Genomic DNA, 7,793 nt, shown 5'->3' on the forward strand with positions numbered 1-7,793 from the left:
CACACATTGACCTGCTTGTATCATCAGTTGTGTGTTTAAACCTGTTGACACACACATAAATATATTTTTGAATATGATTTGCCGTGAAATGTTGTGTGTCTCATTGTTGTGAGTGTTTAGTGAAGGGAACATCTAAGGGGCCTCGTTAAGGGTTTGACTGTGAAGAAGAGATGAGATGAGACACCAGGGGGCAGCAGAGTCACAGGTTTGGATCTGAAACACAAACAAACCTCGAGTCCCCATCTGTCTGCATACTGAGAGGGAGGGGGGGGGGGGGACAGAAGGACCTCCCTCCAGGCCGACACATCTAAAAGAATAAAGGATCAAACCTTGTGACTTCACCTGAACTTGAGACCTTAAGATCAAATTTAACCACAAATGAATACAATGAAGTGTGTAAGTTCATCTAGAGAGTTAGGAATACACTTTATAAAGAGCTTACAAACCTTTGAACCTTCTGGAAATCTCTTCCCCAAATGAGGTCTTCCATCTTTAATGTGGATCTATAATGACATCATCTTTTATAGAACATCTGGATAACGCTGAAGTTTGATTGACAGCAGAAGTCAAAGTCTGATTTTGAGCTTTGATCACATTTTTAAAACCGGCTGAGCCTTTAAATGGAGTCAAAGAAAGTTTGGGATTTTCGCTTCACATGGGCTCGGGCTTTTATTTTGACAGCTGCTTGGTTAGGCGTTGTCGTGGAAACGGGAGGCCATGTGAATGGAGGAAGGGAGGAGGAATAAAAGAGGAGTGGGGGAGATGGAGAGCAGCTCAGACACACACACACTCATCTGCTGCTGCTGCTGCCGACATGTGACGCTCTGCCACAACCTCTGGGATCTGAACCTGCAACCTCAAGGCCCTGAAGCGCCCTGGATCTGGAGGTGGACATGGGGAGCAGGCAGGTCTGGCTGGTCCCCCTCTGCTTCCTGGCTCTGCAGAGCTCAACAGCCATGGAGACCGGTAAGAAGTACTACTGAGTACTAAGCTTTAGAGTAGAGATGAGGTCTGATGAGGTCTGATGAGGTCTGATGAGGTCCTGGTAGAGGTCTGATGAGGTCTGATGAGATCCTGGTAGAGGTCTGATGAGGTCTGATGAGGTCCTGGTAGAGGTCTGATGAGGTCTGATGAGGTCCTGGTAGAGGTCTGATGAGGTCTGATGAGGTCGGTGTTCTGTATTCCTGAGGTCCTCCTTGCTCTTTAAAGGCATTTTACCAGATTTGCTTTTCTTCAGCTTTTCTTTACAAATACAAATGTTTTTTTCTATTTGTTTACTTTTCATTCAGAACGATGTTGATTTAAATTCTCCTTTATATTTTTCATCAATCAGAAAAGTCTTCATGAACCATTCATTTATTTTCCATATCTTTTGTATTTGTACAAATTCTTTCTTCACTGATTTTTAAATATTTTCCTTATGCCTCTTCTACACTTTGACATTATTTCAATGACTCACTTTTGTATTTGCTGTCGTCTGAGTCCTTCAAACATCTGTTGGCTCTGATCGTGGACATGATCCAACATTTTTGAAAGTGATTTGGTAAAGAAGTGCAGGAAGAACGTCAAAGCCCCTAAGGTACCACATCATAGGCTCAGGACTTATCAATCAACAGTTGTAGTATGGCAGCAGAAACAGCAGTAAAACCAAATCTTCTGGAAGTTTGTTCCAGCTGTTTGTAGCATCGCAGCTAAATGCAGCTCAATGTTGAGTTTGGACTCTGGGACAGTTCACTGGGCCCCGATGACCTGAGGGGTCCCAGGGGACCTGAGGGGTCCAGGTGACCTGAGGGGTCCCAGGGGACCTGAGGGGTCCAGGTGACCTGAGGGGTCCCAGGGGACCTGAGGGGTCCAGGTGACCTGAGGGGTCCAGGGGTCGTGTTTTAGACACGTAGCAGCATTTTGAATCTGGTGTGATGAGATGAGATGTTTGAGTCTCTGGATGAGCACAGCGACTGACCTGCCAAGAGTGAAGACAGGAACACGTCTTCATACTGAGAGTGTGTCTGTGTGTCTGTGTGTGTGTGTGTCATCAGTACTTTGACCCTTTGCTGCCCTCTGGCTTTGCAGTCTGAAATGGACTCCTTCACAATAAGAGTCTTTAAAAAGCCTTAAATCTGCAGCCTGTTAAAGTCTTTACTGAGGGACGGTGGCGTCTCACAGTCATGGACGGTGTTGGACGGTGTCCCCAGTCTCCACTCCTAGGTCTGTGTGTGTGTGTGTGTGTGTGTGTGTTGGGGGGAGTGGTTTCCCACCCACAGGAGCTCTCTGGTGTGGGGACATTCCTGGAGGTCAGAGCAGGAGAATCTGCTGGTCTCCCATGGCGACTGAGCTAATAAACTCCAGGGGCGTCGTAAATCTTCTCTTTATTTGGCCCGGACACAAGGAGCAGGATGGGGGGGTGCTGGAGCCGGACCTGCCCCCCCCCCCCCAAGGCTGTACACCGAGCGGCACCACTAGCATGGATGGGGGGGGGGGGGTGGAGGGTGAGACGGGTGAGACGGGTGAGACGGGGGGGGGGGGGGGGGGGGGGGGGGGGGTTGGTGATGATGATGAATCTGGCTGAAGCTGAATGAAGTCTGCAGTGTGAAGCTGAGCTGTGAGGCTGCAGCTGCAGCTCATCATAAACACGTGTGGTCTCCTCCTCTTCCTCAGTGAACGTGGTGGACTTCTGTGGTCAGACCATCAGAGACGACGGCATGATCGTCAACTCGCATCAGGAATCCAAGAAGTACTACTTTGTCACCATGGGAACCGACTGTCACCTCACCATGCAGGCCACGTCCCCCAAAGACAAAGTCCAGTTCTACTTCCGCTTCTTCCTGGTCTACAGTTTGCTACGGGTGGCGCCTCTAAGCCCCGCCCCTCTCTCTCCAGAGTCCCCTCGTGGCTCAGCCCCTAGAGCGGAGCCCACGTCCAGCGAGAACCCGGGCGACCCGTGTCACGCCGGGTCCTACGTTCAGTTCTTTGACGGACGGGACAGGAACTCACCGCCGCTGGGGCCGGCGCTCTGTGGGAAGAGCCCGCCACGCCCGGTTCTGTCCACTGGGAACTACCTGACCCTCCGGCTGGTTACCAGGGGGACGCAGCCCAGAGTGGACTTTGTGGGAGACTTCACCTCCTTCAGACTGGGTGAGACACTGAGTGAAAACATGATGAAGCCCAAAAACCTTCCTCTTCATAACTACACACCTCCTCCTCTTCCTCATTCCCTCTCTTCCTCCTCCTCCTCCTCCTCTCCCTCTTCTTCTTCTTCCTCCTCTTCCTCCCCCTCCTCCTCTTCCTCCTCCTGCTCCTCCACCACCTCCTCCTCTTCTTCCTCGTCTTCCTCCTCCTCCTCCTCATCTTCCTCCTCCTCCTCCTCTTCTTCCTCCTCTTCCTCCTCCTGCTCCTCCTCTTCCCAACTGCCCATGTTATTTCCTCATTTCCATTCCTGCAGAGGGACTCCTCATGTCCTCTCCCCAGGTTTCTCCTGGTCCAGGTCTTCCCAGAGACCTTTGGGCTCCTCTTGGTTTGTCCTGATGTTCTGCTCTTCTTCCTCCTCCTCCTCCTCCTCCTCCTCAGGTTTTAACCAATCAGAGTGCAGCAGCGAGCCGTACTTCTCCTGCAGGAATGGGAAGTGCATCCCCGTCACGCTGGTGTGTGACGACAAAGGCATCGACAACTGTGGCGACGGCAGCGACCTGGAAGAGAACCTGACCACCGGGTGCAAAGGTCAGCCGGCACTCCAGATCGTGCTGCCTTCATGTGCGCCTCGTAAACTTTACACACACAAACTGGAAACACATCTGAACAAAGAGTTTGTTATATATTTGGTCCAAAGGCTGAGAGGAAGTTAAAGTACAAAGCAGAAGTAGAAGAAGAAGACACAAAAGTCTACAACCTCTCAATTAAGTCCTCACATCAGATTGAGCTGGTTTGGACCACAGGGCGGCGCCGAGCAGAGACCACTTCTCCTCCTATCATGTTGCTTCTCTGAACCTTGCTCTCCGTCCATCAGCAGGTCAGCTGTTTCCTCCTCAGACTCCGCCTCCCACACCGACCCCGCCCCCAGCGTCTGCAGCTCCTCCCACCGCAACAAATCCTACGCACCCCAGCTGCGGCGTGTCGCACCACCCCCCCGCTCACGAGACAGCAGGTGAGTGAAGAGAGGGACATGAACATGCAGTAGAAGAAGAACACGGATGTGAGGAGGAGTTAGCTTCATTACATCATCACACAGCTCACTGAGTGAATTCAGGAGAGACGCTGAGCTTTTATTGTGGAGGCTGGAACTTCTCCCTTTGTGCTGTAGAAGAAGAAACAACAACATGGATCCATGAGGTCCATTAGAGAAGAAGAACATCTACACACTGAGACACACACACACACACACACACACAGGTCAGAGGTCAGAGATGAAGGGGAGATGAAGATCCTTCATATTTGTGTCTTCACTGTAGTGTTCTGCTCCTGTTGGTACACAGACGGCCTCCCTGCTCCTGCGGGGGTTAAACTGAGCGTTAAACTAATGGAGCTCCATTCAGAAAGACTCGTAAACTAATAAACACTGCTGGATTCTCACGGCCCCGCCCCCCTGGGGTGCAAACAGAGCTCGGGCCAGACCGGGCCGGACCGGGCCAGACTGTCAGGCTCTGATGGCTTTAAGGTCCGGGGCCAAGACTGGAACAGGAAAACAGCAAACAGCTCGGCTCCTCTTTCAGCCTGAAGGCTTTGAGGCCCACAGGCTGGCAGAGAACCAGAGCTTTATTAGCTCAGATCCATTTCAGAGGGAGAGACACACACACACACACACACACACACACACTGAGACACACACACACACACACACACACACACACACACACTGAGACACACACACACACACACACACACACACACACACACACACACACACACACACACACACACACACACACTGAGACACACACACACACACACACACACACACACACACACACACACACTGAGACACACACACACACACACACACACACACACACATACACACACACACACACTGAGACACACACACACACACACGCACACTGAGACACACACACACACACACACACACACAGAGACACACACACACACACGCACACACACACACACACACACACACACACACATACACACACACACACACACTGAGACATACACACACACACACACACACACACACACTGAGACACACGCACTGAGACACACACACACACACACACACACACACACACACACTGAGACACACACACTGAGACACACACACACACTGAGACAAACACACACACACACACTGAGACACACACACACACACACACACACACACACACACACACACACACTGAGACACACACACTGAGACACACACACACACTGAGACAAACACACACACACTGAGAAACGCACACACACACACACACACACACACTGAGACACACACACTGAGACACACACACACACACACACACACACACACACACAGAGACACACACACACACACACACACACACACACACACTGAGACACACACACACACTGAGACACACACACACGCACACACTCCATTCATGTTCTTTTAATGTGTGTGTAGCACTTTAACATGTATGGCTAAATCTAAATCGGAGCGCAGGGTTTATTAAACTACTGGTAGCCATGGCAACACTGGTGAGGGTTTCTCTTGACTTTGCTGAGCTCCAAGGCAGCGAGACACAAAAGTGAAACTGGACTTTTTGGGGTGTGGCCTGTGGCACTCAGTTCCCATGGTAACAAAGTAGTGCTGCACCGTCCTGACTCTCTGCTGCCCTCTGGTGGTGAGCTGGGGTTAACACAGGTGTGACGTCATTCTACATGGTGACATGGATGAGTTCAAGCAAAGCCTGTTGAAGTGCGTGTTATTGTTTACCATGTTAAATCAAGCCCCGCCTCCACAGGCCTGCTGATGTTTCCTGTGTGTTTCCTGTGTGTTTCCTGTATGTTTCCTGTGTGTTTCCTGTGTGTTTCCTGTGTGTTTCCTGTGTGTTTCTTGTATGTTTCCTGTATGTTTCCTGTGTGTTTCCTGTATGTTTCCTGTGTGTTTCCTGTGTGTTTCCTGCGTGTTTCCTGTGTGTTTCTTGTATGTTTCCTGTATGTTTCCTGTGTGTTTCCTGTATGTTTCCTGTGTGTTTCCTGTGTGTTTCCTGCGTGTTTCCTGCGTGTTTCTTGTATGTTTCCTGTGTGTTTCCTGTGTGTTTCCTGTGTGTTTCTTGTATGTTTCCTGTGTGTTTCCTGTGTGTTTCTTGTATGTTTCCTGTGTGTTTCCTGTGTGTTTCTTGTATGTTTCCTGTGTGTTTCCTGTGTGTTTCCTGTGTGTTTCCTGTCTCAGACTCGGCGGGCTCGGTGTGGCTGCTGGTGCTGTACGTCCTGCTGGGCGTGGTCGCGGGGGGCGTGGTGCTGTGTTGGTGCTGCTGGTCGCCCGGTTGGTTCCTGTGGCGTGTCAGCGTGTTCCGCTTCCTGCCCTGCTGTAACTCCGCCTGCGCCTCCTGCCAGTTCTGCGCCCGCAGCTGCAGCCAGAGCAAAGAGCTGCGACCCTCCAAAGTGACGCCGCACAGCGCCGCCAACGGGCCGCACACCGCCACAGCAGCCGCCACGGCCAACACGGAAGACAACGTTACTATAGCAACTGTTTAGAGCAATAAACAGAGACGCAAGGGAGCCGACGCCCCCTCGCTGTGGATCACAGGAAGTACCACACATACAAGAGAGGACAGCCATCACTCTGTTATAAAGCAGAACCTGATCAGGACGTATTGATCACGACGTATTGATCAGCTATCGGCCTTCATGGAAACCTGATTTGTGTTTGTTTCTTCTTCTCCCCACACAAACAAGTCTGAGCGACAGAGGAGGATTCACTTCAGCCACGGATCAAAGATCCCACCTCAGTGTGCACATCAGCGATGTTAATCTGATCCATGACGTCGTTATGATGTCATGACTCCACAGACGCCTTAGTGTGTTCACACTGTGTGTTCATGATGAAGTGTGTACATGTTGTGTACATGTTGTGTACATGTTGTGTAGTTGTTGTGTAGTGATCAAACATACGTGTTTGCCCAGCAGGACACGCCACATGTATGAACCAGGAGAGAAGGAGTACACATCACAGCTCACATGTGTGTGTGTGTGTGTGTTCATGGTGAAGTTTTAGGAGAGAAATAAAAGAGAAATTCAACAGAAGAATTATTTGTTATTTATTTACCTTAGCATGAGCTAGCAGCTAGCGGCGTAAGCTAGGAGCGTTAGCAAGCAGGTAGCAGCTAGCCAGAGCATCGCCTTGTGGGTGTGTTTGCTCTGTACAGGTGACAGAGCAGCGTCACAACAGAGCGCTCACACCAGCAGGAAGTGAGTCAAACACACCGTCCATTATGGGCCGTCCAGGCAGGAGAAGTCAGAGGTCAGAGGCCATCAAGCAACCAAAGACACACCGCTACATGACCTTTGACCCCACAGAGGTCACCACACCTGTGACTGACAGGTGTGATGGCGTCTTTGAAGCTCAAAGCAGCTGAGCCTCGTCTGCTGCAACACAAAACCATCAGTGTGGGTTTAGTCTGTCAGACTGATCAATACCATCAATATGATCAGTACCAACAATATGATCAATACCATCAATATGATCAGTACCATCAATATGATCAGTACCATCAATATGATCAATACCATCATATTGACGGTATAGAGTAGCCCTCACATTCCTCTGCTGCGTGTCTCCAGCTGGTCTCAGACCTCTTTGTGTGTAGACGTAGTGGCTC

The sequence above is a fragment of the Genypterus blacodes genome, unplaced genomic scaffold (assembly GCF_046128005.1).
Source record: "Genypterus blacodes isolate CSIRO-AG114 ecotype Tasmania unplaced genomic scaffold, CSIRO-AGI_Gbla_v1 ptg000529l_1, whole genome shotgun sequence".
Lineage (NCBI taxonomy): Eukaryota > Metazoa > Chordata > Actinopteri > Ophidiiformes > Ophidiidae > Genypterus > Genypterus blacodes.